The 8883-nt window shown below is 41.0% G+C and overlaps 2 long non-coding RNA genes and 1 other non-coding gene across 11 annotated transcripts in view; 1 reads left to right on the top strand and 2 right to left on the bottom strand.

Moving 5' to 3' along the window:
- Positions 1-187: 187 nt before the first annotated feature.
- On the bottom strand, positions 188-384 carry LOC119273926. Its single transcript, XR_005135054.1, has one exon. It is a non-coding gene; the product is annotated as a U2 spliceosomal RNA (small nuclear RNA).
- Positions 385-1766: 1382 nt separating this feature from the next.
- LOC119269576 overlaps positions 1767-8883 on the top strand; it is a 9004-nt gene continuing 1887 nt past the window's right edge. The window contains exons 1-9 of one of the 4 annotated variants that reach the window (XR_005133656.1): positions 1767-2215; positions 3010-3386; positions 3542-4457; positions 4648-4695; positions 4840-4915; positions 5268-5419; positions 5601-5670; positions 5815-5899; positions 6310-6357. This is a non-coding gene — a long non-coding RNA (uncharacterized LOC119269576). Of the gene's footprint in view, positions 2216-3009; positions 3387-3541; positions 4458-4647; positions 4696-4839; positions 4916-5267; positions 5420-5600; positions 5671-5814; positions 5900-6039; positions 6358-8883 lie in introns of those variants that run through there. The other 3 variants (XR_005133653.1, XR_005133654.1, XR_005133655.1) reach the window with 3 other exon arrangements.
- LOC119269575 overlaps positions 6477-8883 on the bottom strand; it is a 4355-nt gene continuing 1948 nt past the window's right edge. For 2 of the 6 annotated variants that reach the window (XR_005133650.1, XR_005133647.1), the window contains exons 6-11: positions 8275-8398; positions 8078-8210; positions 7867-7993; positions 7540-7650; positions 7232-7313; positions 6477-7142 (exon numbers count right to left, since the gene is read on the bottom strand). This is a non-coding gene — a long non-coding RNA (uncharacterized LOC119269575). The remainder of the gene's footprint in view (positions 7143-7231; positions 7314-7539; positions 7651-7866; positions 7994-8077; positions 8211-8274; positions 8399-8883) is intronic. The other 4 variants (XR_005133649.1, XR_005133651.1, XR_005133648.1 and 1 more) reach the window with 4 other exon arrangements.

Genomic DNA, 8883 nt, shown 5'->3' with positions numbered 1-8883 from the left:
TGAGTATCCTCTCAACCTGAACATCTGCCTACTCTTCTCATCCTTAACAACAGCTTACAATTTTAGCTATCCAGGTAAACTAAGCACCCTTACAGCAAAACTATAATGCTACGTTAGTTTCAGAGATCTGAAGTGAGCTCCAGAGAAAAACGGCTCAAACTAACAAAGTTTTTTTCTTTTGGTTTGGTTGGGGTGCGCCGGGCCCAGGCAGCAGTGCAACGCCTGGGCGACACGTGAAAGCCCCAATGGCAAGCCATTATGGTGGACCCTCCCTCACAAAAAATAAATTTAATATCATTGTGGGCACATGGCCCACATATCAGATATTAAACTGATAAGAACAGATACTACACTTGATCTTAGCCAAAAGGCCGAGAAAGGTATGAGTTGCTACCCACGCCACCCCCTCCTTCTTATAGCCTCGCCGACCCCCTCAATCCCTCCCGCTGCGCGATGTGGGACTAAACGAAACGACCAGCCTCTGCTCCTCGCACGCACCCGCACCGGGTTCGCTGATATCCTGAAGCTAACTGTGGGTGGGCTTTTGTTTCTGCAGCCCGATGGGCTTCGACTTGAACTGCAAGATGGACGTGGAGCCCAGGCCCAGATCGGGAGGGGGAGACGAGAAGAAAAGGGATCGCGTGCTACTCACCTCACCCGCACCTCGTGCTGTCCAAAAAAAGAGAAGAAAAAACGCAGCTCGCACGCAAGTCGACATCACACGAGGCGATTTTTTTTATGGACATCATCACACGAGGCGAGTTGAATTCCAAGTCGCTAGCGCACAAACCTGCCGTCTCTCCTTGTTGCAAAAAAAAAAACACCTGCCGTCTCTCATCCTACTCCCAAGCTTCCACGAGCCATCCAAAACAATAAGACCAGTCGTAATGGAAGTAACTTAAGTAGTAACATCACACATTTTAATACAAGATTACTTATGTGGCAGCTAATTAATGAGGAGAGAGGAGTTTGTGGTAACTTAGCTAATTACTGTAACATCACACATTTCAAGGCATAATGAGTCTATAGTCTAATAAATGCACTCTTTCATGATACCACTCGTATGTTACTGCCCACTATGAAGGTAGTAACATAGACTAGTAACATCGGCAAGTTACTACTTTATGTTACACTCCACTGTGAGCAGTCTAACAATAAGGTGTGCATCAAGGGTACTATGTGAGTCTATCCACCTGGCGATTCTTACTGTGGCGGCGAGATTAAAAAGAAAAGGAAGAAGCAAGAGAAAGGGGAGAAGTGCATGCATGAATCCGGGTACATATGAACCCACTTTAAAAAATATATTTCTAAATTCTAAAAATATCTGGAAAAAAATTGCATGGGTACGTCTCCATGTTCTATGTGCGTGCATAAAGTTTCACGGAAAAATAACTTTTTTGTGGCCTGTGCAAAAAAGACAAAAAATTATATCGTGAAACACTATTTAGAAGCACTGAAATTTGTCTTTTTTCGGAGGCAAAACAAAAAGAGATCTTTTCATAAAACTTTGTGCCGCGTACACACATTTGCAAACATATATGCGTGATATTTTCTTTTGATTTTTTTGATATTTTAAAACGTGCTTAAAATGCATTTTATGAAAAGTGGATGCATATGCCCATGGGTTCAGATGGTGCCCTCTCGAGAAAGGGTATCTACCATCCTGAGATAGTACCTGCGCTGGTAAAACTTTTTTCGTTTTCTTCTCTAAGAAGCCATTCCTACTCTGTTTCTCCTCCACGCACGCGACCTCTTCAGCTCTACGGCCAGCTGGGAAGGACCTCGCGCCCGAGTGCTGCGCCCAGGCCCACAAAGCCGGCCATCTGGGTGAGGCCGTGCAGGGCAGGGATTGGGAAGGAGAGACATTAGCTCTAGCCAGATCGGCCGCGCGTGCCTCCGTGACGCCGGCCTCCCTCGTGGTCCTTCATTACCCCACGCTTCGAGCTCCACTGCCGCCCTCTCCTTTCATCTCCTCTTCCACCACGTGGATGGGGACGGTACCCTCAATCACCACCACCGTCGACGGCGTACTCTGCATCCCTCATCGACCCATCGAGTCGCCCTCCCCTTGGGTCCAACCGGCTTGGTTCTAGCGGCGGCGCAAGCTCCAGCCGTGCAATGGGAAGTGAAGCAAGGTGGGCACGTACAGATCAATCAGCAACTCCTTGTCGTGTGGCTACATCGCCGGCGGTGGTCGGCCGAGTTCAGCTCGCTGGTGAGTTCAATCCAACCCATCCTCCCTCTCTCTCTCTCTCTCTCTCTCTCTCTCTCCATTAGATGGCAGCGCTGCCGAACCCGAGGTGCAAGCGACCATGGCAAGACGAGATGCCGCATCTCTCCCATTCCTGCTTTACAATACAGACTACCATCTCTCTCTAGATTTTGTCGTCTTTGTTTCTGTGCCTGCAAGATGTTCTACGAAATGTGGTCAATGAATAGCGCTTTGCAGCTCATACTACGTAGTAGGAGTGTAGGACACCAGGTTGTTAGATCTGCAACTTGGGATGTGCTAAATTAAATAAACGTGTGGATTCACACATTCTTACACTTCTGTTCCTTGCACTCGTCCAATGATTGTGATAGCCTTGTAGTACTAGGGAACCAGGAATCTGGTTGACTCAAAAAGAACTCAAGTGCAACACTAATTGCAGGGTAATGAGTTTTTCTTAAGGAATTTCACATGAAACAATTCAATTTTTGCATGATTTGGAGACAATTTTGATGTTTCAGACACATACATTTGATTTGAGCTTTTTTAGTTTGACACTGATCCAGCTCCAACATGCATCCTTTACATTTCTTACATGCTAATATGAGCAAATCAAATTTCTGTTGTACCTTTGGACCATATAGGTCCTTTGTTTGCATTTCGGGCTGTTGTACTAATGTTCGGGGCAATGGAAATCTTGTGCAGTAGTCTGTACGTAGTTGAGACTAATAAAAGAACGATGACATGTTTGTTTTTGGGTATAAATTTATGTTTTGATCCTCCGGTCTTACCCTGAGTAGCAGTGGCAAGGAGCCGACGGAGGAGCAGGTGGGAGGAGAAGGTGCCGGTGGTGGTTTCGATCAATGGGAGGACGCCGCCACCACGGATCTAATCCCCATTCATCTCCACCATCGGTGGCCATGTGCATGTGTCTCGCAGGATCCAGCTTCTATTCACAATGCATTTACTGATTACTCTAATGCTTTGCTTCATATCCAAAGCCTATCATCAGACTTAATTTGCCTTGCACAACCAGGTGACGAAACTTGAATCCGTGTCATCAAGAGGAATAGATCAGGAGAGGGCGAGATATCAGAAGGTTGAAGAACTGAAAGAAACAATAAGAACAACAGAAGACGCAAAAAATCATTCACTCAAAGAGTATAAGCTTATTAAGGTAAATCACCCGCGTGTTGTACTTGATAGTAGCCTTATGAGATGTGAGCTACTACTTATTTCTAAACTGTACAATTCAAGGTTGTTATGATGTAAGGTTAGATTACACCATTTCGTAGCATTTACTGATCGATCATTGGTTTGCCCCTTTTTTAGGTATCCTGCTTTTCAAGTATGCGGTGCTGTAGTGAACTAGTGATCGATTCATGTGTGGATTAGTTTACCTCTTTCTAAGGTATCTTGCTAATTATCCTAAAGGCATGCTATTCCTTTTTGTTTGTGTTAAGCAGGTAACTTGTAATGGTTGCTAATTATATATTCATGTGCACCAGATTATGCTCTTTTGACTTCGTATCACTTTACTTATACTTAATTACAAGCTAAGTATCTGTTTACTTGTTTCCATTAAGAAAAGTATCTTCAAAATATGTGAAGGTTATATAAGATCAAAATATTAACATGTAAATCTGAAATATAAACATCAGTGAGCAATGCTCCTGCATCAGGGACTCAGGGTATAAATGTGCGTTTTTAGATTGAGTACATTCTATTCCATTAACCGCTACGACCAGCAATATCGTCTCCAGCTACCAAACTGAGCACAAAGTCAGGATCACCATCTAGCTAGCCAAACACACGTCAGCGACCTTGTAACAATGCATCTTTGTTTCTCAGATATTTTTTTGACCTGTATACTATTTATTTGGTTTGTGTTCCTGTTCTTTATCGAAAAATATATCCATATTGTTTATACACATTATTACCTCTCTGTAAAAATTGATGTTTTCAGAGATCCGGTGAAGAAATGTCCTTCATCGCTGAGACTATACTGTTGGACAGTGTCATTGCTTCTGAATCAACTAAAGTATCTGTAATATAAACCTGTTGCCCATGTGTTCATATGTGCTTATCAGTGCAATAAGCATCTTTCATGTCTCTGTTTCTAGCCATCTGATTGATTTCAATTTCTTTCTGATATGCATCGCGATATAATGAGTTTATCTACGACCACCTCATCACTAACATCCGCAATAGCAAAGTCACCGCCAACCTAGCCGCAGCCGTAGCCAAGGTAAACAACGCCTTCTATCCTTACACTTGTAGTCTTCGTTTTGATTAGTGCGGTCCCTGCTGCTAGGGTTTGATTTCTATTCGTCTGCGGTGCAAATTGCACTAGTTTACCTGACGTAATCAGCGCCACTTATCTATTTCAGGCCCTACAATGTTTTGCCCCTTTTGACTATAGATTTGCATATGAACAGGCTGGCATAACTGGATGCGATAAGACAAATGGTAATCTTCTGTACGCAGTAAGCACCCATACAATTTTTCCTGCTACATCTGAGAATTTTTATTTTCTTCTTCAGTTTGTACTATTATGAGATATGGTCTTCTTGCTTTCTTCTTCTTCACTTACTACCCTTCTAAAGTCATAACATGGTCCTGCTTTCCAGGGATGTCACATGTTCTACAATCTTTGGTGTTTCGGGATCATTTGGACAAGTTTACAGAGGAGAATGACATGGAACAGTAAGTATTTCAGTTTAAATGTGCTCTTATAGTGTTGAAATTTATTAATTAGTTCCTTGGCGCGGAACACCTCTTAGATCATTGTAATCAGACGGTTTATATACTAATTTTCCGAGTATTAGATTCAAGCACTAACTCTGTTCAAAGTTCAGCTACAATAATCAAATCTTCAAGGATTGTACTGTCGTCTTGATAATTTTTCAGCAAAACTGTATCCCACTACTTGGTGTATTATCATTGGCTTTTGTCATTATGATCCCATGTCTTCATGAACCCTACACATTGTAATGCCTTCCAGATTTCAATCCATACCGGTTACATTACCAGGTCTATTCTTATCTAATTTTTATAGCTCGCTCGTCTTGCTGAGATGGAGGTGAAGTATCAATTAAAGTTCTGGAAATTGGCCTCCCACTGGGAGGAATTGCAAAGTTGTTTGCTTAGGATTTGCTCATGATTGTTGATTAGAACGAACATAATTGTCCATTGTCCTGCTCTCATTAGGTATGTCGTTTCAATGAAAGTACATCTGCATTCTGTTCATTTTCCAATCCACTTTCAACAGACAGTTTGCATTATCTGCTCTGTTTTTGGAGCTGGAGCAAGGAATTAATTCTGTTTTAGCTCTCATCTTTCCTTATGCTGTGAATCTGAAGTATTTCTTGCTATGTCACTTATGATTAAGAACCCTGTACAACTAGATCTTGCACTGTCGCCCTTGGATATTGGGAAGTCTGAAGAAGCCTGTGGTTTAGGTATGTTTTTGTAATCAGAATATATTTATATGCTTCTGCAAATTATAAATCTTGTATTCACATTCACTGATTGTACACTAGCATGCCCCTGTGCCTGAACTTGTTCATTTTGTACGGTTCTTGCGAATCATGCTGGTCGTTCAGCGCGTCTGGGCATTGGAGTGGGCCAACTACCTGACGATGGGAAAGATGGAGATGCTCTCTGAGCAACAGTTGCTGCGACCATGAGGTGGGGCTCCCTTTCTTTGGTCGTTTTATTAACCATGAGGTGATGTTAATAAAAATGAAATCTGATTTAGTGTTACATGTAGAGATCTTTATTTGTGCTTTATAAAGTCAGATTAGTTTTGGTTTTTCACTTCTTTGTAGGTCAGTATACTGACGCATGCTACTATAATCATGTGGTGCAAAAAAGTGATTTGTCTATTTTTGTGCTTCGGCCTCCTTCCAATTTCAGGTGGCCAACCGTTACTTGATTATGACGAGAAGTACCTAAGTTCAATACCAAAGATTAGTGATTCATGTCAAAAATTTCAGAGTAGAACAATATGTCTTTAGGTTGTCCTTCCCTAATTAATTCAGTCATAGTAACATTGATATGCTATTTCTTTTTGGCTGCTCACACATCTTCATAACTAGTGGTCGCACCCTTGGTGCGCCTCCTGAGTGGTGACTCTGCGGTGCCAGGTATGTCTCCGCCCATTCAAGTTGCTTTCTTCATCTTTTTTTAGCACATGCACATGGCAATGATGAGGTCTTTGGTCAGCGTTTTATGTGAAAAGCAAAGCAAACTCCATGACAGTCAATGAAAATGAATATCGTCTCTTTCCATATAAGTGGAACTGCAGCACAGTACTCCTAACAACCTGCAACTTAGCTATTTTACGGTGTGCACAAATACAAACAAATACAGCTTTAGAACGTGGACGGACTGACAGTTCCACCACTTCCTGGTCCTCAGCGTCCAGCACCCGCAAGGATAACTTTAAGTGTGCCGCTAATTCCATGGAGTATTTTAGCTGCCAATGGAGATCCACCTGCACATATTGACAAAACACGAATTACTCCCTTCAAGGATATATGAGCCAGAGTTAGCAAATTTGCATAAATGATACAGTAGCAATAAAGAGTGAAATAGAAGCATAATGTACTCCCTCCGTTCCTAAATATTTGTCTTTCTAGAGATTTCAATAAGTGACTACATACGGAGTAAAATGAGTGAATCTACACTCTAAAATATGTCTATATACATCCGTATGTGGTATTCCATTTGAAATCTCTAAAAAGACAAATATTTAGGAACGGAGGAAGTATATGTTAATGTACTCAGTGATGCTTGTCCCGCTGCTAACAGCTATTAAGCTAGCCGCTTGTGCAACCAATCCATGCTTGCAAAATTGATCCAGTTTCCTTGAAGACGAAGCAAACGATTCTGCTATACGAGTCAGGCAAATGGAAACATGTTCCAACACCTGAAATAAATCGATTGAGAACATCAGCATCTAAGAATAGATGGTATCATGGCATAATCAGGGTATGCAAATACAAACAACAAGCATACTTTTGCATCATGGTAGTTGAGAAAATTTGTTAGCAGTTGAACCGCTTCCATTACGAAATCTGAGGCGTCTCAAGGAAGCTTCCTACACATATTAGGAGTCGTAGGTAAAACCACTCTCTGTATACATTCCACCCAGAAAAAATTGCGAATAATAATAAAATGTAGTACACTATGTGTACAACAAAAAGACAGTGATATGGCAAATTACTATGTCCCAAGTTCTAAATGCTGCAAAAAAATAACAACTTAAGTATTGAGAATGTTATATCTAAATGCAGGAAAAACATGAAAGTATTTAGTAAAATTACTTGAACACCGATGGAGAAGAAGTCAAGATATGACGGCACTGCAATTAGTGCGTCAGCCCTCAAGCAGGCAGTTGGACACTCCTGGGATATCTTCTTAAGTGCTTGTAAGGACTAAAATACCCAGAAAAGGCAAGTATCATGAAAAAGAAACCAACGTGTGCATGAAATCAATTCTGAATTTTACACATTACTGTGACGGCCTTGTATAGAATATATACTTCATATTTCTCTCTAAAAATATATTTGCAAGGCAGATAGCTAATTCATATAACTATAACAATTGCTAATTAAAGAATAGGCAGCAAATCTTATAACATGAGAGCTTACATCTTTTGCCAAGCCCTGGTTGTTGTTGGCTTTGAGCTCCTGAACCCGCTTCCTCACATAGTCCAGCCAACTCTCAACTTCTTGATTTCCTCACAATAGTGATCTCCCCTGAAATCAACCGCGAATCCTAGTTCGATGCCATGGACTGTAAACTTTCATTGTCTGGAGAAAAAGTAATTAAAAGTAGGGTAAATAATTAGAGAAAAAGAACCTTGATTTTGTGAGATCTCCTTTCTTTTTGGAGATGTGCAGTCTTGTCTGCTCTCATCACATCCAATGATTTCTTGAAGTATGATGGATCAGAATATCTCTTCAAACAAGTCCCAACACCAGCATTATCAAATCTGAAAACATAAATCATGTTAGATACCCGAAAGCGCTTTTAAAAAAGAAAACAAGCATCCTTACCTGTCGAGAAGGTAAAGTCGTGGTGGGTCTCGACATTCTTCATAGCAATCTATCATAAACCATGGCAAATCACTGGATATGAGATGATTTTGCTCATTTCAAAGTTTTGTGTGCCAGTCAGAGTCTACATTTAAAATTAAGTAAAGCCATGTGATGATCTTAAACCAAATTGTTGATTATGGTCAAGAGACAGTTGATTATGAGACTGAGTTAGAAATGGGCCATTTTGTACCAGGACAGCTCTAACATTATGGACAGATTAACTCATTGCCGAAAAAGGTTTGTAGTGATTTAGTGACACCAACCTCAATCAGTTGGCATTTTTTGTTTTGCAAGTTTGACCTGATTTCAGATTGCTACTGCTAATACTCATATCAATCTGATGAAGCCAACATTAGCCAACTTCAATTGCTATCAATATAGACCGATAAATTAGTGTGAAATAAAAATGGGCAATATGATTATCGGCGACTAAAATGTGTGCAAGAATCCTTAGCTCGTTTTTTTTCTACTTGCGAACACATGTATAGTCATTGATGAAGTAACGACCTGGTACATTAGCAAAATGTATATGCCTCTTCTGATTTTTCAGAGAGATGGAAGCGCTGC

This window comes from Triticum dicoccoides, chromosome 3A (genome assembly GCF_002162155.2).
Source record: "Triticum dicoccoides isolate Atlit2015 ecotype Zavitan chromosome 3A, WEW_v2.0, whole genome shotgun sequence".
Taxonomy (NCBI): Eukaryota; Viridiplantae; Streptophyta; class Magnoliopsida; order Poales; family Poaceae; genus Triticum; species Triticum dicoccoides.
The sequence above is the reverse complement of the archived record's forward strand: the minus strand, read 5'-3'. Positions and strand labels throughout refer to the sequence as shown.